The sequence below is a fragment of the Lepidochelys kempii genome, chromosome 3, assembly GCF_965140265.1.
Source record: "Lepidochelys kempii isolate rLepKem1 chromosome 3, rLepKem1.hap2, whole genome shotgun sequence".
NCBI classification, from domain to species: Eukaryota; Metazoa; Chordata; order Testudines; family Cheloniidae; genus Lepidochelys; species Lepidochelys kempii.
In genome coordinates this window covers 9,904,151-9,926,724 of record NC_133258.1, presented here as the reverse complement: position 1 = coordinate 9,926,724, position 22,574 = coordinate 9,904,151, and the positions used below count along the sequence as shown (strand labels likewise).

General features: G+C 48.2%; 1 protein-coding gene and 1 pseudogene across 1 annotated transcript in view; one reads left to right on the top strand and one right to left on the bottom strand.

The window, feature by feature from the left end:
- Nucleotides 1-718: 718 nt before the first annotated feature.
- Nucleotides 719-3,243, bottom strand: LOC140908368 (nucleolar MIF4G domain-containing protein 1 pseudogene; annotated as a pseudogene).
- A 12,663-nt stretch (nucleotides 3,244-15,906) lies between these two features.
- The window catches only part of FAM167A (family with sequence similarity 167 member A), an 86,430-nt gene continuing 79,762 nt past the window's right edge, over nucleotides 15,907-22,574 (top strand). The window contains exon 1 of the mRNA XM_073335681.1: nucleotides 15,907-16,176. The gene's annotated coding sequence lies outside the window, so the exon portion shown is untranslated. The remainder of the gene's footprint in view (nucleotides 16,177-22,574) is intronic.

The window sequence follows — 22,574 nt, the reverse complement described above, 5'->3', positions numbered from 1 at the left end:
AAAGAAAATTGGGAGGGAATGCAATTATTTTCGGTTGGGCTTTTTTTCTGAGTCAATAAACTGAATTTTATTTAAAAATGGGGAATAGTTACAAACCTTACTAGTGGCTGCACCATCTAGTGGCCTGTTTTACAACTAACAATATCCTCGTGCTATTAAAAAGCTTTCCAGTTAAAATCTTAGACTATTATAGGTCAGAGTAAGCATAGAAACACAATTGTGTTTTATTTAAAATAATACCTGTAAAACAGTGAACAGCTCTGAGTATCAACCTCAGTCTTAACCCAGGAGCTTGCAGGAATTAGGAAGGCTAGAAGCTTGGGGTTGCTGAAATCTACCGCTTGCTGGCTGATAAGTGGAATTAACTAAACTTTAAAGGAAACTTAGCTATCTTCCCTGATGATAATTGACAACATGAGGTATACAGAGTGGAGGTCGATGGGGAAGACAATACTTTTTAAAACAATGAACAACAATGTATAAAGATCTGTACTTTTTTCCTACTTCCATGTTCTATTTTTCTCTGTTTCTATTTTCTCCCAAACTTGTAACCATGTTTTGGGTGTATACAATGCTACATAATCCCAAAACAAGGGGTCCTTTGCAGTATTACAGTTCTGCTAAGCATCTCAAGTCTTTGGTCTGTGAAAAATATTGTCAAGGTCAGCTTTTGTGCGTTCCTAAAGTCCTTAATTTTCACTGCAAGTTTATTTGAAGACTAAAACTCTAGTTTTAATCTGTATTCTTTGTCTTGCAAAGTCCTTCTCACTAGTTCAATTCTTTCTTTTAGTAAGATGGCTTGTTCAGTGCTTTTGTATGCTTTACATTCTTCAGGAAAAAGTGGGAAAGGAAAAGCTTCAAACCTTCACGCTACATTCCTAATTTTGGGTTGCCAGTTAACCTTCCAAAAATGATCGTAAACTCTTCCAAGTCTGTTTTTATTAATAGCATATATAACACTTACTGCAAGAAGTGGACTTTGGATTTATCTAGTTCACTGAATTCAACTACAATTGTGGTCGGTGCGTTGGCACCCAGGACCTTGAAGACCGATAGGGAGAATGATTTTGTCTTTAGCAAGTGGGCCAACAGAGAAACCAGGTTAAAGAAATTGGTAGCCAACAGGTTTCCCAAATCTTGGATTTTGTCCCATGTATTGAACTGGAATGTCATCTGAAATCTTCTATCATATTCACAAGACTTGTTAGCCTAATATGCATAAAAGGGGTTATATGTCTTCTTCTGTAGGCAGCAGTCTATGAGACCATGAACCATCTCTCTCTCTTTTGCTGATCTTTCAGTCCAAGTTTCAAAAGTTTTTCAAATGCATCCAACAAGTCCACACTACTCATCAAGACACAAAAAATATTTCTCCTGATGTGTGTGTTCATTCTCTGCTTATGAGCAAGTTCCAGTATCTTTGAACTCATCTTTCCTACAGGCAGTTTGTGCTGAGTCTTGCTGTTGGTACTACCAGTCCTTGGTACGCCACTCTAGGATGATCCTACTATCCACTAATGGCCAACCCAGTCAGCACTGAGGGGAGATTCCAATGACACTCAAAGTTGAGTTTCTCTTCCAGAATCACTGTGGTGGATCCGTGTTCTCTGCAGCTTGCCCAGCTTCTCAACTGGCTCAGAGTTGTAACCTGAGATTTTTGGCATATCATTGTTTTTTAGTGCCAGCGTAGTAGTATAAAGTGAACCCTAGACTGGTCCTGAAATTTCTTCCCCACAGCGTGTGGTTTGTTCTGGGCCAGCTCCTTCAGGGCCAAAGCATCGTCTTTTCTCAAGGAAAAACTCACGTTTTTCAGGAGGAGCTGAATCAGTTCAAAGTCCTGTTCTGTAAAACTGCTAACGAGCATCTTCAGAATATTAGAGATCAGCAGCAAATGCACTATGTGAAACTTATACAGATGGCCAGTCAGGGCAAACAGGTTATCCCGCTCTTTCCTTTCAGCATCACTTTGATAGAATTCATCAAATTTCCTCACTACAGCTTCCAAAAAGTGAACACCAGCCTCAGTTCCCACGGGATGGTGAAGAATGCTGTCCCAAATGACACACACCATCATCCATCTAGCTAGCAGCCATCATGACTGCAGTAACACAAGCATTCTTAAGAACATCTGTTATCATTTATTCCTGTCCTTGCTACTGTTAGTCATGTATATCTCTTCCAACTGTCCACTTATGGAGGCCAAATTTGGTTCACTCAATCTGCTAATTAGACCTTTCACTGTGTTCTTCAATCTTCCCAGTTCTTCCTTCTTTTTTTTTTTTCATCCACTGTCTCATCAGCTGTTCTCACTGGAGGGGGAACATACTTCGTAGCCCTATGGCAAAGACTCATCTCCTCTCTGGAGGTCTTGGCTTTGTTGGGTTTATAGGTGCCACCAACCTCTGGGGACATGGAAAGATTTCTGCTTCCTTTCTTCTCATGCTCCCAGTTCCTTTCCACACCTGCCTCCTCTGATGTTTCTAAAGTGTCTTATATCCTCATCTCCTCAACCCTGTCTAACTCCCTCTCCTCATCTTTCTCCTCCCCATCTATCTCGCCCTCCTATCAGCATCTAGTGACTCCATATCTATATCCTCCTTATCATCTTTCCCTCATTCAGATCTAGTTGCCCTTCATCTGCATCCTTTTCCTCTTTGGATCTAGATCCTCCTTGCTGCTCTCCTCATAGAGCCTGGAGAGAGTGGTCTCAGGCCCCAGGGCGCCCAGCACATAGCCCATCCCATCCTGGGTAAAGCTCTGCAGCGCCGAGGAGATGCCCCCCTTCCTGTGCTTGCTAAGCCCCAGACATTGCTCCTGCTGCCGGATCCTCTTCTCCACATTGGCCACCAGCAAGGCCTGTTTCTGTGCAGAGGCCGTGGCAGAGGGTCCCTGCTGGAAGAGCCACTTAGCTTTCTCCTCGGGGAGCTGCCGGTGCTGGTCTCCAGGGGGTGACGAGGCCAGAACTGCAACAGAGCAGGGACATCTCCCTGGGACCCTATCCGGGCCCTCCAGCTACTCATCCCGGCTAGCCCCTGCCTTGCCCAGCTCCTGGCAGTTCCACTTCAGCCTGCACTTTTCCTTCCTCAGCTCGCGGTGGCTCTTCCTGCCCCGTCCCCCGAGGGGGGGAGGAGGGTGGCTCCCTGCCGCCTGCACGAACTCCTGCACCATCAGCCACAGCTTCTGCAGCTTGCCCAGCTGCCAGCTCCCACCGTGTCCTCCCCGGACCCCTGCTACCCACATCATGCTCCCCACAATGGGGCCACAGTGACATTGCAAACCACCTGGGTGCCACCATCTTGGGTTGGTGATGTGAAGACATCTGGATAGTTGAAAAGTTATTGCTATAGGGGCGACTGAGTGTCACCATTTCCAGACCTCCTCTGGATGATGAAAGAATCTGAAGTGAAGGGGTGTTTTTATAGCTGGGTTAAAACCCCATTGAGGTTTGGAGGTGAGAATTCACCCTTCAGTTAACATTCCTGCAAACATAAGCCCCACCTAAAACAAAAGGTGTGTGTGTGAACTGTCCCAGGAGCTTTCGGGCTGAGTACTGTCATGTTTTGGGTGTGGGAGCATGAGCGAACCCACACGCTGAGGTGACACACAAGAACAGAGAGAAGCAGCGGAAAAGAGGTACGAAAAAGCCAAGCAGGAGCCTGTTACCATAAAGAGCTTGGCCGGGTCTACACTACACACTTACTTTGGTATAACTACGTCGCTCAGGGGTGTGAAAAATCCACCGCCCTGAGCAATGCAGTGATGCCAACCTTAACTCCTCGTCTAGAGAGAGGGAGCGTGTCTCCTGCCGACATAGCTACTGCCTAAACCGATGGAAGAGTGCTCTCCCTTCAGCTTGGAGCATCTTCATCAAAGAGCTGCACTGGTGCAGTTGCATTGATGAAGTTGTGCCAATGCGGTGTTTGTAGGGTAGACCTGCCCTGTGTCTACACTGCAGTGGCTGGCCACCTCAGCTGATGAGGGTGTCCGGGACTCAGGCTGCAGGGCTGTACAACTGCAGTGCAGACATCCGGGCTCAGGCTGGAGACAAGGCTCTAGGACCCCAAGAGGGAGCCCAGACAGCTTCACTGCAGGTTAATAGCCGGACAGGCTGATCCCTGTGAGCTCGTGTCCATGGACACAGACCAGCCACAGGTGTTTTATTGCAGTGTAGACACACCCTGCTTGACTCTGGAAAAAGCTAGAGCGAGCTTTCGAGTCTGGTGTTGACTAAATGGGTTTATGGGGGCTGGTAAGGTGGTTCCTTCTGTGGTCAGAGACCCAGGACTTTGTACATTCTTTGTAACTACACAAGGCTGCACCCAAGAAATACTTGGCTACCACCAGTTCTTACTCCCAACCAGAACATTCACAGATCTGGTTCTTCTGCGGAAAAGGACCTAGGGGTGACAGTGGACGAGAAGCTGGATATGAGTCAGCAGTGTGCCCTTGTTGCCAAGAAGGCCAATGGCATTTTGGGATGTATAAGTAGGGGCATAGCGAGCAGATCGAGGGACGTGATCGTTCCCCTCTATTCGACATTGGTGAGGCCTCATCTGGAGTACTGTGTCCAGTTTTGGGCCCCACACTTCAAGAAGGATGTGGATAAATTGGAGAGAGTCCAGCGAAGGGCAACAAAAATGATTAGGGGACTGGAACACATGTGTTATGAGGAGAGGCTGAGGGAGCTGGGATTGTTTAGCCTGCAGAAGAGAAGAATGAGGGGGGATTTGATAGCTGCTTTCAACTACCTGAAAGGGGGTTCCAAAGAGGATGGCTCTAGACTGTTCTCAATGGTAGCAGATGACAGAACGAGGAGTAATGGTCTCAAGTTGCAGTGGGGGAGGTTTAGATTGGATATTAGGAAAAACTTTTTCACTAAGAGGGTGGTGAAACACTGGAATGCGTTACCTAGGGAGGTGGTAGAATCTCCTTCCTTAGAGGTTTTTAAGGTCAGGCTTGACAAAGCCCTGGCTGGGATGATTTAATTGGGAATTGGTCCTGCTTCGAGCAGGGGGTTGGACTAGATGACCTTCTGGGGTCCCTTCCAACCCTGATATTCTATGATTCTATGATTCTATGAGATCCCCGAATTCAGCCCTTTAAAGCACCAGGCAGCTAGCCAGCCTGTAAGGTAAAGAAATGAGTGCAGTTCACACTACCCCCTCCTGCTCACTATTGCCACATAGGCCATGCTGTCCCTCAGAACTAAGTACATTGCTCCCGAGAAGAGCAGTGAATCCTGGTTCTCCACTGCCTTGCTCCTCCTGGAGTCACTCCAGTGCCAAGAGGGTCTGAAAAGCAACCCGGTCACCCACTTTGCATTCGTTTTGTGCAGGAATCAGTGACAGCACAAGGATGGGGGACAGTGGAGAACTGTCCCTCGCTGGCTTTGGGATGGAATCTCTCTATGTTCATCTCTGAACTGGCTCTTCCTTTTACACTGCTGGGGGCCCTTGTAGCAATCCTGCATCGAACTCACAAAGCTCTCTAAGGGCTTCATTCTGCTCCCAACAGCAAAAGTCCCCCTGACTCCAGTGGGGACATGGGCAGGCCCTGAGCTTTCCGAGTATTTGAGAGGTGACACACCACCTTCATATGCCTTTACAGCTCTCCACTGGATGCTCTGTATTTAGAATGAATGAAATTGCACATCTCCCTCACCTGATTTGCTCCCAGGGAATTATAGTCTTTGCTTTTGTAGGACTCCTGCTAGAACCTCTCACCATCCAGCATCTCTGGGGATGGCAGAGCCCTTGAAGCCTCTGTCAGGGATTCCATTTCCACAAGCGCCTTGGCTGTATCGTACAGTCACTCAGCTGTTGGGAGGTGACACAGCCAGATGGCATATATATATATTCCCTTAGCTGGCTGTGTGACAACTACTGTCTGCATTAGCTACAGATTTGCTTCCCCCTACTGCCATATTTTCTAGCTGACTAGCAACAATGTTTCATACTTCACATGCCAGGGTCTTAAAGCACTTCACACGCTTTGATCCTGCAGCTCCTTGTGGGGTGCACGGTGGCTGTATGCAACCGTTGCACTCCAGTGCCTGGGCAGATTGAGGTAACACAGGCACCTCTCCTTCCCTGCTTCCTCCTTGCTCGGAGTGCGCAGTGCTGCTCACGAGGCGGTACACCAGAGAAGGGGAGCCTTGGCTCCACCTATTTCCTGTCCACTTGCTCTGGGGGAGGAGTCATGGGGGTGCGTCACCCACATGCCACTTGCCAGATCCAAGATCCAGGTAGTTCACTCAGCAGTATAAGGGAGTCTTACTTCCTCTCATGCCCCTGGATGGGTGTGCAGCCCAAGTCACAATTTTACCCAAACTTACTAGGTTCGGCCATTCTTGAGTTAAAATCCCTAATCAGAACATACTCTAGAGGATTTTCCACCACCCACACGCTGGAATAACTCAACAATAGCTGAACGGAGTTTGCTCAAACTTCCCAGAGCCATTCACCTTGGGACTGAGACAAAGCACGGAGAATTTCACCCCAAAAGGTATTTGTTTGGAAGAGCTATGAACAACTGGAACAGCGGTGACACCCTGGAATTTGAAAGTCAACTTTATCTAGAAGCCAGTGAATCCACTGAAATAGACCCATTGGTGTTCTACATGAAAGTCACTCCTGTACAGAGGGGTAGCCGTGTTAGTCTGGATCTGTAAAAGCGGCCAAGAGTCCTGTGGCACCTTATAGACTAACAGATGTATTGGAGCATAAGCTTTTGTCGGTGAATACCCACTTCATCAGATGCATCTTACAGATGTTCTTATCCCATTACCATAGCATCTCGCAATCTGTAATGGATTTATTCTCACAACACCCCTGTGCGGTAGAAGGACAGTGCTCTCATCTCCAGCTTGAAGATGGGGAACAAAGGCACAGAAAGACAGGGTGACTTCTTCAAGGGAGTCTGTAGTAGGTAGGCACTTGAACCCAGGCCAGTGATCAAGCCACTGGCCCATACTTCCTCTTACCCCTGAAATTTGGGCTTAAGAGGCACACAGGCCTTGTGCAGGGCCTTTGCATCGGAATGAATTTCACCGGGTTCCCTGGGCAGCTCTTACCATGGCCTGGCTCCAGCTTCAAGCCTGGCAAGGCCGTGGGGCCTTGGGGGGGGGGGAAGAGGAGGAGCAGGGGGCCGGGCCACAGAGAGGGGTGGGTCCTCACGCCCCCCACAATTCTGCCGAGGTTCCGGCGCTCCTAATCCCGCCGACATAGCACTGTCTACACCGGAGGTTAAAGTTGGCATAACTGTGTTGCTTAGGGGTGTGTATTTTTCACACCTGTGAGTGACATAATTATACCAAAGTAAGTATATAGTGTAGACTTAACTGTCAGGGTGGCTAAGCACTGGAACAAATTGCCGAGGGAGGTTGAGGAGGATTTTAAGAACAGGTGAGACAAACACCTGTTAGGAATGGTCTAGTTATTATGTAGTCCTGCCTTGGGTGCAGGGGACTTGACTAGATGACCTCTCGAGGTCCCTTCCAGTCCTACCCTTCTGTGATTCTATCATTCGATAATTATTTCACCATCTAGCTGACATTTATAACACTTCCTGCTTCATTCTGCTGGAGAATGGACTGGATGTTGCACCCTTATTACTTTAAAATGTCAGTGAATGCCCCCGGGTATTTGGAGACATGATTTGGTAATGAGGTCATTTAGCAGGCTAGTGAAACATGACGCTCCACCGGTGAGTTAGTGTGAGCCCCTGAATACCAGACTGCACTAGCAAATAAGGGCTCAATCCAGTCTGGGCGCTGAGTACATCCTGCAGTTTACAAGAGGTGCTCAGTGCCGTAGCAGGATTGAGCCGATACTGACTGTATTCAGGCGGGGTAACTCTCAGCTCTTCCTGACTACAACGGGAGCTGAGGGCACTCAGCTTCTCACAGAAGGGAACCCTCCAGGATCAGTGAGGCTGGGCCAGTGACGCATGAGTTTATCACCTTGCAGATCCTCTAACACAACTATCAGGGCCCCCTGTCAGAAAATGAACCGGCTCGTGCTCAGGGATAGCAATAGCATGGCATTGCCCAAGTCTGTTGCAGCACAGTGAGGTGCATTATGGGAAACCTAAACCTTCTTCTGAAGCATCGGCTGTAAGAATAGATTTGTGATCATTAATAAAAGTTTGTCCTTGAACTGTACTTTTTATTCTAAGATTTCCAAGCGCTGGGTAAGTACTATCATCTCCTCGTGACAGATAGGGAAACTAAGGCATGGAGCAGTTTAGTGATTTGCCCACACCCACACAACAATTCAGATGAAGGAAACTCTGTGGGTGAAGCAAGCTTGATCTTCAGGTGACCTAACTGTTATCCTACAGAAAGTAACCCACTAACCCCCCTTTCTGGCCTATGACTGCAGGAGTGTTAACGGGCCACTTCGCCTTGAATGGTCCCTTCAAATATGTGCTAACTACTTGTGATAAACTATCTGTTCCACCTTGTATTTAGCTGTGGCGCTCTGAGTACCTCTCGCAGACCTGGAGAAGAGCTTTTGGGCACGGCTACACTTGCAGATGTAGAGTGCTCTGCGTTAAACCAGCCTTTGGAAAGCGCTGCAGTCTGTCCACACTGACAGCTACAGACACACTGGCGTGGCCACATTTGCGGCACTTGCAGGGGCATTGGGAGCAGTGCATTATGGGCAGCTATCCCAGCATGCAAGTGGCTGCAATGTGCTTTTCAAATGGGAGTGGGGTGGGATGGGGTGGAGTGTGACAGGGAGTGTGTTGTGTGTGGGGGGGGTGAGAGAGAGTGGATTTTTGGAGGGCTGAGAGCATGTCAATATGCTGTCTTGTAAATTCAGACAACGGCACATCCCCCTCTCGCCCCCGCCTTTCTCTCTCACACACAGCATTCCACACTAATGGTTGCTTTGTCTCGGAGCAGATAAGCAGCCGGGCTGTCAGAAACGGAGCTTTCAAAGGGCACATCCGCATTCCTGCAGCGATTCAAAAACAATGACAAGAGTGGCCATTTGACTTAAGGGGATTATGGGACGTTTCCGGAGGGTGATCAGAGCACAGAAATTCAACACCTCGTTCACACTGGCACCGCGGCGCTCCAGCAGGGGTGCAGCAAACGTTATTCCACTCACTGAGGTGGAGTACCAGGAGCAGACCAGCCGCGGAGTCAGAGCGCTCTACAGGCCTTGCCAGTGTGGACGGGGAGTGAGCCCGGGGCTCCTTTACTGAGCTGTAACTCGCAAGTGTAGCCAAGCCCTTTGCATGGCTCGAAAGCTTGTCTCTCTCACCAGCAGAAGTTGGTGAGAGGTTCTCCCCAGAGGTGGTAGATAGGTTGGCAGAAGAATTCTTCTGCCACCTTAGGGCCATCTACACAGGGGTTAGGTCGGCTTAACTACAGATGTGAATTTTTCACACCCCTGAGTGACACAGATGGATCAACCTAATTTTTTAGCATAGACCTGGCCTATGTGTATATCTACATGCCAGGAGGGGAGTGCAGATGTCACATATGCCCAGCCCCCTCCTCCTTTTGCGCATTCACACTGGACTAGACATAATTTGGCGCACAGTACATTGCGCTGAGATGCATTCTGTAGGGCGAGTGCTCCATAAAAGCAATGACTGACGGATAAATAAGCATCAAGATTGGGCCATCAATGGTTCTTTTTTGTACTAAAGCGATTTAGTTACTGATGTAGGGCCTGGTCCCAAGCCTATTGAAGTCAATGGCAGTCCTACTGGTGACTTTGAATGGGCTTTGGAACAGGCTCTCAGTCATGCTGTGTATTCCTGGCAACTTTGAATGTGCTGAGTTGAAATCAGTAACACAGATATGAATAGAATATGAACAGGGGGTCAGCGCAGGCTCCATTATTGTGGTAACACAGTTCTTCAGCCTTTGTTTGTGTGTGTATTGATTTTACTGTGCAAGTAAATGAGTCATTTATTTGCTGGTTAGAACAGAATGTCTTATTAACCTTTAAACTCAGCTACATGCCATTCAAATGTGCAGGGGTCTCAGTGCCTTTCTTATGTAACTTGCAGGTCTTCCTCCTTGGCCCACCTGTCTGGAACTCAGTGCAGGACTGGGGCCTAAACATGCATTTTGTAATTATTGTTTTATAATGTTGTGTCGAAGGGCAACAGCTGCATGGAAGAGTAGGAAAGATTAAATTTTACACCTGATCAGAGGATCTCAAAGCACTTTACAAACAGTACTGAATTTATCCTCGCAGCGCCCCTATGAAGCAAAGAATTGTCAGCCTCCTTTCACAGGGGGGAAACTGAGGCACAGGGACTATAGCCACGCTGTTCCACAGGCTATGATCACTAACATAAAAACTCCTTGGGCTACAGCTCACATCTTTACTATAGTATAGTATAGTGTTAGTTATAGGACATGGTTGCCCTAGGGTGACCAGATAGCAAGTGTAAAAAATCGGGACGGGGATGGGGGATAATAGGTGCCTATATAAGAAAAAGCCCCCCAAATCAGGACTGTCCCTATAAAATCGGGACATCTGGTCACCCAATTTTTAGCTCAAGTTAATTATTGTTAACTGACTTAGCTAACACATTTGTGAGTATGGCCCGGCCCCTCCCCAATTGTTTAGTCCAGGTCATATGTGTTTGGGAAGCCAAAAACCTGGGAGAACTTGGTGAAAGTCCAGACTAACGACTACAAAGGTGTTAGCTAAATTGAATTAACCAGCATCCAATTCACCTGGGTCCAGAGCAACTTTAGTGTAAACAAAGCCATGCACGATAGAAAGAGCTGTCCTCACTTTGCATGACTCCACCTCCCCACCTCACTCTCATTTCGCTCCGCTTACACCTCTGCTTGCTCATTGCAACCCTCCTTGTGCAGTTGGAAAGGGTTGTCTTCCTTTCCCACTCTGGCCCTGGTGTCTTGTTGAATGCAATGTTGGAGAAACCTGTGGAGGGGAGCCAATGTGGCCTAGTGGCTGGGCTTCTGGAGAGTTGGGTTCAATTCCCTGGTTTGCTAGGTAATCTTGGGCAAATCCCTTCCTGACTTTTGCCTCAGTTTCCCCAATTGTAAAAGGAGGATAATGGTACTGACCTCCTTCATAAAGTGCATTGAGATCTACAGATATAAAGTGCTCTACAAGGCCTAGATATTATTATTAATTATTAATTATTATTATTATGTATACCAAGCACTCACCATTCCCTTCCAATCCCTTCTTGAAGGGTATTTTTTCCTGAAGCCTGCCAGCGAGGATCTGCTGCTAGCAGGCATGCTTGCAAGCGCCCACCTTTGAACCTTCACCCCATGTATCAGATCTGCCCAAGTTAGACTTTCGGGTGGGCATCACGTCCCTTCATATTTTATGCCTCTGTAAAACGCCCGAGACACTTACAATGCTCTCTACACAACAACATACAATAATAACAGCCGTATTAACAAAGAGCATAATGGCATTAGAAGACCTGGGTTGAAATCCCAGCCCCATGGAAGTCAATAGGAATTTTGCCAGTGGAGCAGGATTTCACCCCTGGGATCTAATCTTGGTTCAGATACTTACTTGCTGTGTGATGCTGGGTCAATCACTTAATCCCTCTGTGCCTCAGTTTCCCTGTCTGTCAAGCGGAGGTGTTAACTATCTCACATCAATGTTGGGAGACTAAATTCATTTATGTTTGCAAAGTGTTTTGAGATCCTCAGGCAGGAAGAATTAAGATGTTAATAAAAAATGGAGGTCATAGAATCATAGAATCATAGAATATCAGGGTTGGAAGGGACCTCAGGAGGTCATCTAGTCCAATCCCCTGCTCAAAGCAGGACCAATCTCCAATTAAATCATCCCAACCAGGGCTTTGTCAAGCTTGACCTTAAAAATATCTAAGGAAGGAGATTACACCACCTCCCTAGGTAATGCATTCCAGTGTTTCACCACCCTCCCAATGAAAAAGTTCTTCCTAATATCCAACCTAAACCTCCCCCACTGCAACTTGAGACCATTACTCCTTGTTCTGTCATCTGCTACCACTGAGAACAGTCTAGAGCCATCCTCTTTGGAACCCCCTTTCAGGTAGTTGAAAGCAGCTATCAAATCTCCCCTCACTCTTCTCTTCTATAGACTAAACAATCCCAGTTCCCTCAGCCTCTCCTCATAAGTCATGTGTTCCGGTCCCCTAATCTTTTTTGTTGCCCTCCGCTGGACACTTTCCAATTTTTCCACATCCTTCTTGTAGTGTGGGGCCCAAAACTGGACACAGTACTCCAGATGAGGCCTCACCCATGTCGAATAGAGGGGAACGATCACGTCCCTCAATCTGCTGGCAATGCCCCTATGTATACATCCCAAAATGCCATTGGCCTTCTTGGCAACAAGGGCACACTGTCGACAGCTCCCTTACCAGAGTACCTGGTGCATTTAACCTTACACCGCGCTGGTGAGGGAGGGTAGCGCTGCTCTCTCTGTTTTACAGGTGGCAAACAGAGAGACTTTGCCTTGTCAAATGGGGAACCTGCATCCAAGCAGGGCAGTGAAACCGCATCTCAGGAGTCCTAGGCCAAACCACTGGACCATCCTTCCTCTCCACAGCAGTCACCAAAACACCCTCCTGATGAAGAACAACAAAAAAGCCCTGCTCTTCCTCTCAAGAAATTTCGCCCCAGTAATTTAAGACTGAGATTTTCACAGTAGCCTAGAGCTGTGCCTTTAAATCTCCTACACAGCTCTGAAAATCTCCACCTTCACGGTGCAGATGGCATACACCTGCTGGCACCCTATGTGCAACCAACCTGGGTTCCACGCAACCAATCGATCCAGAGCACCTGGTCTGAGAAACGGCAGACAGCAACTCTGCACAACTCCAGTTCACTTCACGTGGATTGGCAAACCCACAATAAGCCAGTCCAGTACGATGGACTTAGCAACCAAGTTTTCAGTGTGTTGCTTGAGAAAGCCCTTGATAAGTACTAGGCAATGATGCCTTGACAGGGACATTGCTGGAAGATGACTCCCACCATTGGCAATGCACAGGAGCCAGAGACCAAGAAATCTAATACGGTGCTGGATCGGGTCAAATAAGTGGTGTGATTACTGAGCGGTGGGGTGGGAAAGGTATGGGAGAAACATGCAGGTTTATTTTCAAACACAAACTCCAGATCAGATACTTTTTATGCATCCACACTGAATGTTTTCAAAGCTACATCCAAATTATGTGATTTTTTTGCATTAGTTAATATAAATGATAATCTAATCCCCTTCCCTCTTGGCACCCGACTATAGGTAGAAACATGGCTGCCGTTCATTTCAGGGGGGTCAGGTGACCTCATAAACCTGAATGAAGTCTTAAATCACTAGAACATTAAACTCAAATCAGACACACCCTTTGGGGAGGAGCCATCTTTAACACTGGACTGGACTGGGCTGGTTGGTGAATTTGCAACCCTGCCCTCTGCTGGATGGAATCAGAATTTCTCAAGCGGTAGAGCAGGGCAAACTGCTTGCAGCAAATAATTAAGTTGACAAGTTTTGCTCTCCCACCCCCACTTATTTGCGAATTACCCACAAATAAACTTTGATTTTTTTCAAATGTGTTTGTTATCTGGACTGACAGTCACTTTATGTGAAAATATTTCTGCCCCATGGGCTGTTTGCGAGCTGTTAGCTTCATCTATGCCTTGGACATTTATGGTGTACGATTAGTCTATTATGACCATTATTGTTATTAATTATTATCGTGGGAGTACCCCAGTCATGAAGCAGGACCCCTTTGTGCTAGGCGCTGTACAACTACAGAACAAAGAGACACTCTGTAAATTGCAGGTTTCAGAGTAGCAGCCGTGTTAGTCTGTATTCGCAAAAAGAAAAGGAGGACTTGTGGCACCTTAGAGACTAACCAATTTATTTGAGCATAAGCTTTCGATGAAGTGAGCTGTAGCTCATGAAAGCTTATGCTCAAATAAATTTGTTAGTCTCTAAGGTGCCACAAGTACTCCTTTTCTTTCTGTAAATTGCCTAGCTGCTTTTTGACAATCCCACCCTTAAACTGTGATTTTCAAAGGAGGCTCCCGCTCCCTTCAGTTCCTTTAAAAATCCCAGTCGTAATCCATCGATTGTAAAGAACTGGCTGGTGTGTTACATGCCACAGCTTTTTCTTGATTGGTATCAGCACTGCTCAGCTGTGTGTCATAAGCCCTGCTCTGCTAACAGCTACAGGAGATTCTCCTCTTAAATAGGGGGCTGTCCTGTGGGAGAAGGAGGAGATGAGTTCTCGCTGCTGTATGTATGCCATGTGAATGGCCCTGGTGTGCAGCAGAGAGGGGAAGGCAAAGAAACCTAGAGAAGGAGACATTCCCCCCCCCACCTATACAAAGGGGGAGGTCATGCATTTCTCTCACAAAAGCTTAAGAGCAGTATGTGAAAGTGGGGAAGGGGAATGAAAGGGTTTAACCCTTCAGAGCACTAGCAACTTCCAAACTGCCAGACAAACAAAAGCTGAATGCTCAATGTGTTTTAAAGAGACAAGGCGGGGGAGGTAATATCTTTTATTGGCGAGATAAACAAACTTTTGAGCTTACACAGCGCTCACGCGCGAAAGCTGGTCTCTCTCCCCAACAGAAGTTGTTCCAATACAAGATTTGACCTCACCCGCCTTGTCTCTCTAATATCCTGGGACCAACATGGCTACCACAACACTGCACGCCACAGTGTGTTTTAAAGACAGACACAGCACTAGACACAAAGGCGAAAAGTGCTTTACAAGTGTAGGTAAATACAGAGCCTCAGCCTCCAAAGGGTTAAACTTTAACATTGCTAGAAAGGGATTAAAGTCAGCCTGACGCCTGGCAGCCACTGCTCTTTACTCACCTAAACCCAGTGTTTAAATCCATCCCAAGGCATAGGACTTTGGTGAATCCGGGCTGAGATCGCTTCTGGCCATCCAGGTTCTCTTTCAGGCTCTGAGGTTATGGGTACATGTAAAACACTACGCTGGCAGAGCTTTAGCACTTCAGTGTAGACGCGCTCCACAATGACGGGCGGGGTTCTCCCGTCAGCGTCGTTAATCCCCCTCCCTGAGAGGTAAGAGTTCTTCCGTCAACCTATCACTGTCTACACAGGGATCGGCATAGCGATGTCTCGCAGGGGGGTGGATTTTTCACAGGCTGCAGTGATGTAGCTGTGCCAATGTAAGCTTCCATTGTAGACCAGCCCTGAGATTTGAAACAATCTTAGCACCTTTCCAATAGGAAATGTTTAAACACAAAAGGGGGTTGTTGCTAGAAAAGCACATCACACTGTTTCATTGGCTAGTGTAGACAGGGCCAGACGGTGTCATAAGTCTGATAACAGAAACATGTTTTCACCCACATACCTCTCTACCTCCCTACCTAGCCGTTGAGAGCTCAGCCCCACTCAGGAGGTGCTCAGTAGCTCTCAGGATCTGGATCTGAACAAAGGGCTTTCAAAGCTCCTCTCATAGGCCCCCCATGACTGCTCTGTGGTCCCCGTGCAAGCAGCATAATCGGGGAACCAATAAGCAAAAGCTGTGCTCTTCAAACCACAGCTGGTAATTGTCCTAAATAAGAATACCCTGGGGTGGCTCCTGAATTGCTTCATGCCAGGGAGTCTTCATACAAGAGCCATTGCCACATTCTGAAATACCCCGGCTTCCTGTTGTTTTTAATTACATCTCAGGCATCTGGTTTATTACATCTCAGGCATCTTGGCCTGCCATCCCCGACGACAAGGGTAAGTGCCATCAACCCAGATGCTTTGTCAGCTGCACGGACTTCACTTCTCATGCACCCAGCCCTCCTTTGCTCCTTACCCCAGCGACCTGAACCTGGGGGTGTTTAGGACCCAGCCCAGCTCCTGCTCCCTTTCAGGTCTCTTCAGGGTTATTACTTGGTGGGAGGTAGGGACCAGGGCTCAGTGGTGTGAATGGGAGGGTGACAGAAAATCTGGACTGAAAAGCTCCAACTGGAATAGCTCGCCTGTATCCAGGCAACAGGCCTGACGCAACCACCGACAAAAAAATCCCTTAAAACACACACACACACAGAAATTTCAGCAGCAAGACAGAGACTAGAGCCAGACAGAAACCTGATGGCACCACTGACTGAGCTTTGCAAACCCCAAGTTGCAAACCAGAGGCAGAAGGAGTGACAGAGCAAGACAGCATGTCTCTGGCATAGTAATTGTGACTCAGCCCCCGGTAAGTTCGATTCCTTTATTTGCTTCCTAACGTGTGCCGTAGTAAACCGTAGTGTCACCCAGACGATGGAGCGAAGCATCAATAAAAGAGGCACTAGCAGGAGGATTGATGAGACGGCCTCACGGGTCTTTTTTGTCCCTGGTAATATGGTCAAGGGTAAGACAGTGGTATCCGAGCCCGGGAACTGGGTGGAGGTCGAGTGGAGATCCCCTTGTTGGGAGCTGTCCATACTAACCCCAGCATAGTCCAGGAAAGGGCATTATCAGGTGTGCTCATGTGCTCCAGCGGGGCACCTTACTAGAGTGACCAGACAGCAAATGTGAAAAATCGGGACAGGGGGTTGGGGTTTGTAGGAGCCTATATAAGAAAAAGCCCCAAATATCGGGACTGTCCCTATAAAATCAGGACATCGGGTCACCCTACATCTTATGTCCCGGGAATGCACACTTTTTATGGCTTGCCAAAATCCATTCAGGGACTACACCCTGGGCAGTGCTGTTTATTTGAATGAGTTTGTGGCAGGGTTTGGATCTGAGCAGAATTTGGCCCAAAGTGGCTGCTGCATCCCCCATTTCCCCCCCCCCCCCAAAAAACCCCATCAAGGACGTTCAGTTAGACTCCCAGTTAGCCTGTACAGGAACAGATTCCCTTCTCAGTTACATGGCTGTAAACGGGATGTGTGTGTGTGGGGATCTTGGCCAAAGTCAATAGAAAATCCCTAGACGGACACCGGTGGAACTGAGCAGAGTCTGGGCCATGTAAGGGAAAATCATCTGTGGCTCACAGCCCCGACCCTGTGCAAGTGAATGTTGGGGTGCTAGGTGTAGGCAGGATGGGCTGCCCTGGCGGATGGTGTTTTCAGGGTTATTGTCATTCCATCTTTGAGTCAGACACCGTGTTAGAGCCTCAGCTGGAGCAAATCAGCTCCACCAGAACTCTACTGATTTACGTCAGCTGAGGATATGGCCCAGACAGTCTGTTCTAACAGTGGGAAAAAATCCAGAACTCCTGCAAAGCCTTTTCCACGGGCTTTGGGTTTCTTGAATCATAGCACAGCAGAACACTGCCAGTCCACGCGCCGTATAATTGATACACACGTAAATTACTAAGGGGATCTCTAACTACTTCTCAGTAAAGATTCCAGAGCAGCAAGCACTCTTATTATTAAGACTTCCCTGCCCTTATGAAATATACAACAGTATATTTACTGTGATTACAACATTATTAACATGAATACAACTAGACTGCTCCTTTCCAGTAAATAAACCCTGGTCCACCTGGCGATGGGTTATCTTTGCTTTGTTTGCTCATGGAGTTGCTAATTTACAAAGTTCAGTGGAGCTCCCAGTTGTCAATAGAAGTTAGGGAGATTCTGCTGTAAGTACAGTCCAGTGATTTGTTTCTTTAAGTGCCATAGTTTTAAAATGTGGTGTTGGATGGTTAACACCGAAGAGTTAACATTTCTCATCTCTCTGCGAAAGCAGGGCTGCCTGCTAATGCACATTTAAATATTACCTCTTGTCCTGTGGTCATTATAAACCCATTTCGTAGCTGCGTTCTGCTCATAATCAACTCTCAGCCACCTGAGTTTTTCAAACATAGCAGAGAAACTGAGTCCAGGAAAGAGGAGCCTGACCCTGTGGTAGTTAGCAGACCTGCAAAAAGAAAAGGAGGACTTGTGGCACCTTAGAGACTAACCAATTTATTTGAGCATAAGCTTTCATGAGCTACTGCTCACTTCATCGGATGCATTCCAGACCTGGAATCTTTCCGGGGCGGTTAGCTGTCAATTCATCTTTAAACAATCGTGGATCGATTGACAATTTTGGTGAATGCTGGGTAAAGAAATGAATCAGCTGTGTGTTTATATGGATCACATGCGAAGGCACGGAACTGGATGAGACAGAGAGTCTGGAACAATAGCTATGGCAGACAATGGATACTGACCCCCCTGTACCTGGTCTGTTTTAAAAGGAACTTGAAGCCCAATATTGCAAGCGGCGGGGAGCTGCCATGAGCTGCCTCCACTCCTGGAAACTTCAATGGATGTGCAGGGTGCTCAGCAGGTCACAGGATCAAGCCCTGAAAGGAGTAAAGAGCTTCTACAAGAAACCTCTCCCCAGGCTAAATTCCCTCCTGTATGTAAGGAGTTAACTCACGCCCCACAGCTCCCAGGGAGAGAAGTATTTTTCATTCATCCCAGAAGGAGACAGAACGCTTTACATTTACACAGGCCAACTTGCCAAAGGATCCCTAAGCACTTTGTTGCCTCTGTTCATACAGCCCAAGTGAAATGCAGCTGGTTCTGGAGTGAAGGGCAGCAGCCAGCAGAGAGGCAGGGAAGGGCACAAGCCCAGGTGCCCTCGGGACCTTTGGCACCAGGCTGTGTCTGACCTATGTGCAGCTGGGCACAAGGAGCCTGCCCTCACCCCATTTGTGTCCTCAGGTGAGGATCACCATTCGTGCCCTTTGTGGAGCAGGGGCTGCTCCCTCCTGGCACTGCCAGGGCACAAACCATCCTAAAGCGGGCAGGGTGGGGGGGAGCAGTGTAGAGCAGGGCTCACGTCCACACTGCCCCTTTGCATTGAAGCACTCCGGGATGGATTCACAGCTTCCTCGATTTCAAAGCCAGAGGGGCCCATTGTGATCATCCTAGACGCACCTCTTAGAGGATTCCACTGGGTAATTCCTGCCCCAAATGCATTGCCTTGCTGGGGCATATCTCTGATAACGCCATCCAATCCCCATGTAACGACCTCAGTGGGCCACGACCCTGGGCAAGCGGTTCCAATGGCTAATTACTCTCCCTTCTTTGGGGTGGTAGGGCGAGAGTCCTACCGGGAGTCCCCACTGATGGTGCAAGGCTGTGGCCAAGGCCACAACCGAGCCCTTGGGACCAGCATGTTCAAAAGAGCTCGGGGCCAGGCTTCCAAGTGCTCTGCGCTCACCCTGGGGCCCGATTTTCAGTAGAGCTCAGCTCCTATTTAGGCAGCTACACAAGGGCCGGATTCACAAAGTGCCTGGCATCCAGCAGTGCCTGTGTTTTCAGAAGGGATCTGCACGCAATGGGCTGGGCTCCCTGGGCTGTGTGGCTGCTTATTCTGTTGCCTGAGTGCTTCTGAAAATTCAGCCTTTAGGTCCAATCAGGGCAGTTACAGAACTCTGCTTCTCTTTCCCACAAGGGTACTGGTCAGACCCTGGCTGGGTTTGTGCATAACAGGAGGTGAGGACCAGTTGCAGTTGGCTGCGGATGGGCTCATACAGTAGGCAAAAAGCTGGAAACTGGGCTCCGAGGAAGAAGTCAGAATTAAACGCTTTGGGAGAAATCCAGGTTCCATTGAAATCAATAGCAAAACTTCAGTGGGGCTAGGATTTCCCCTCCCCCCCACCCGCCCACAACTCGGGCTATGCACACCTGGGAAGTGTGGGGAATTATTTGAGGTTGACAAGGGGCGGGGGGGAATAGTGTCTTTGCTTGTGGGGACCCTGCCTACCTCTGTGTTTATACAGTTGAGCCCTGATACTGACCACTGAGATTTGAAATTAGCCTGGAAAAAGTCCTATAAAATGTAGGGATCAAAACTTTCATTGATCCCCGCAGAGTGTGAGGCCAGGGGGAGCCACGGTTGCTCAGGATCAGGCCCAGCACTGATTCAGGAAGGTTGGGTGTACTGTATGCTCAGAGAGATGCTCGGGAAAATCCTAGATTTTAATCTTTAGGGCCTTTCTGGGTGAACAGCCTTCCCCCGGAAGAAAGATGAGGAGACGCACAAGGAATTCACAAGGCAATGTTAGGTCGGTTGTACTGAATTCTCTCCGTCAGGGATGACTGGGGGATGCAGTGCTGCTGGCTGGGTGTGTTTGACAGGGCTGGTCCCCTCCCTTTTCCCTGAATCCCTTTTTATCACAGTTTTGCTCTTTTTCTGAAGTCTGGTGAATTGGTTTCATTTCCCCTGCAAACCAGCGAGCGATCGGTCAGCCGGTCCCCACGTCTCCCCTCTCTGGATCTTCCTGATCATTATTTGAGAGAAGCAACAAAGGAAAGGGCCAGGACGCATCACCTAATTACAGGTACCAGGAGGTGAAAAAAGCTCAGCTCTTCCTACTCACCTCGCAGAGTCTGGGAAGCAGACTGAGGGCCTGATCCAAAACCTGTTGAAATCAGTGGGAGTCTTTCCATTGATTTCATTTGCTTGCGACTGGAATGTAAAGGATGCCATTCAATGCGAGCCTAGGGTGGGAATGTTCTCCCTCAGCTGCCAGGGCTACCATAGGAAAGACAATATGTTTATGAGCTGGGAGGAGTCCAGAGCAACCGGTGCTGGAACCTGGGACTGCACGATCAGGTTTTATTACCGTGAAGAAGGAACAATGGTGGGAACGCCGGTGATAACTCAGTGTTAACTATTTCACTGCTGTTCCAGTTAGCATCAGCAGCCAGCGGATGTGTTTATTTGTCATTGTATTTGTGGTGGCACTAGTGGTATTACAATCGTGCCTCCAGATTCAAATCCAGGTTGGGACCCCATGGCGCTAGGCGCTGTACAAACACATCGTAAGAAACGGTCCTGAGCTGAAGAGCTGACAGACTAAACAGACAAAGGGCGAGAGGCAAGAAGGATGATCACAGACTTTTGGGGAAACAGCCAGACTTTAAAATCATGATATTTGGGGTTCAGAAAAGTTATTTTAGCTCAGATGTGAGGCCTCGTATACCTCCCTCTCTGCCCTGTGCAGTTGCACTCATGGGGGAGCTATGCCTGTCTGCACCTGCAGCACTGATGCCCTCTGGGCACTAAGCCAGTATAGGTTCAAGAACTGGTCCCAGTAAAAAACGTAAAATTCTCTAAAACGGTCCCAAAGTGTTTTTTCTTGAACGTATTTGTTCCGTAACGAAACGGGTTCAGAATCAGCTGGTCTGCGTTAGCGTGTGTCTGTAGCCTTGTCTACACTGGCAGTGGTGTGTAGGGTAGGTGTAGCTACACGCCACAGTGAAAAGCAGGCCGAGTCCACACTGCATTGTGTCGCTATGCATGGCGGTGAAAGGCTCTGGTGGGGGAGGGCAGGGAGAGGGAGAGGCAGCGGGGAAAGGCTCTGGCGGCAGGGAGGCAGCAGGACACGATACTGCTAAAAATAGCAACGTAGGCAGAGAGGGCGCTGCTTGGGGGTGTAGGGAGCCATGCCGGGTACATACCCTAAGGTTCTGGTGTGTCTGGACTCACCTAGGAGGTGCCACACCATATACACTGCTGTTTATACCCATGTTACGGGGGGCATGCAGTGTCTGGACTCTACATACTCACGTAAGTGTAGACATAGCCTGAGAGCGTGTCGGAGGAATACATGATGATGGATAGTGGTCCTCCAGTGTAAAGGTTTGCTCCACAGTGACCTGCATAATGCATTCATGGCTTTGCTACCCATGAGTAATGCCGCCAGGTGAAACTCAATCCAATCAGTCCTTTAAGCTGTACCGCTGCATGTATTTATATCGTATTCCCTACACACCTACCCCCGATCCAACACATACTGAAGTCAATGGGAAAACTCCCAATCACATTGACGGACTTTGGATCAGGCCCACAGAGAGACTAGTCTTGAACATGGTTTTTTTCCTTCTTGATTCATGAGGCTGAAGGTTGTTCCAGGCTATTGAAGGACATTATGGAAATGGATCTGTGTGGCAGGGACATATGGCAAATGATACAGTAATAGATCAGACATTCACATGCTCTAATATAATGCAGAGAGAGCAATCCTCCACAGAGCCCTGGGGATGGACAGATGACCTAATAGGTCTTTTCAGTCTCTAACGTCCATTCTGCAAGGACTGTTATTTATCCACCCGCTCTTTGTCCCACCAATGCTGCATATGTTTGGGGGTATAAGTGCACGGAGACAGATCCGTGCAACACAATTCCAACAATGTGCGCCTATTGTTAACCCAAAGCCACCGAATTCTGATACCCCTTCCTCATGCGGAGGGAAGTCTTCCTCCACGAGCAGCCCCATTGATTGGCCACTTGTGGAGTAAGGGACTATTCAACCCAAGAGTATCAGCATCCCATCTCTGACTGGAAACCACAGGCCAAAAGGGCGAGCCATTGTTCCCAGCATCGGCACCATCTGCACCCTGCCCACCGCGCACCTGTGATGCGGTTCCACCAAGAACCGGCTGGCATATGAATGCAGGGGAAAAGCTGCTTGTTAACGGTCACAGGGAGAGTGGAGCCAGCCTCCTGCCCTCTTCTAATCTCTATGGCAACGTTTGCGAGCTCCTCTCTGCCAGCCCCACAGCAAACTCACTCCCGATTGTGCAGCGCAACCAGCCATTGCTTCCCGGCTCCCAGCAGATCAGCTGGTGACAGCAGCAAGCAATAGCTCTCCTTACCCTCCCC